The sequence below is a fragment of the Octopus bimaculoides genome, chromosome 5, assembly GCF_001194135.2.
Source record: "Octopus bimaculoides isolate UCB-OBI-ISO-001 chromosome 5, ASM119413v2, whole genome shotgun sequence".
NCBI lineage: Eukaryota > Metazoa > Mollusca > Cephalopoda > Octopoda > Octopodidae > Octopus > Octopus bimaculoides.
The window spans coordinates 119829903-119830330 of record NC_068985.1 but is presented as its reverse complement, the minus strand read 5'-3'; positions in this window follow the sequence as shown (position 1 = coordinate 119830330).

The following is a 428-nucleotide window of genomic DNA, read 5'->3' as shown; positions in this document are numbered from 1 at the left end:
TATATATATATATATATATATGCACATATGGGGCTTTGCTCAGTTTCCTCCTCTGATCTACCCATCACTGTAGCTCTCACTTAATATCACATTATTTTTCTTACTATCTAGAACCATTCCTCTTTTCTTTATTCTTCATTCATTAATATCGTTCTCTCTACTTATATTTTACATTGATCACATCCCCCCACAAATGCACAAAATTATCTCTTGTATCTGTATCATACTTTTCTCATGCATTACACCTGCCATACTGGCCCTCACTTCTACAACCTAGAACACCATCATATCATCTTGCATCCTTCTCTTGTTTGTACATGTATGTTTGTATGTGTATTATGCATAATTATGTGTGTATACACACACACACACACACATACACACACACACACACACACACACACACACACACACATAAAGATAGACAG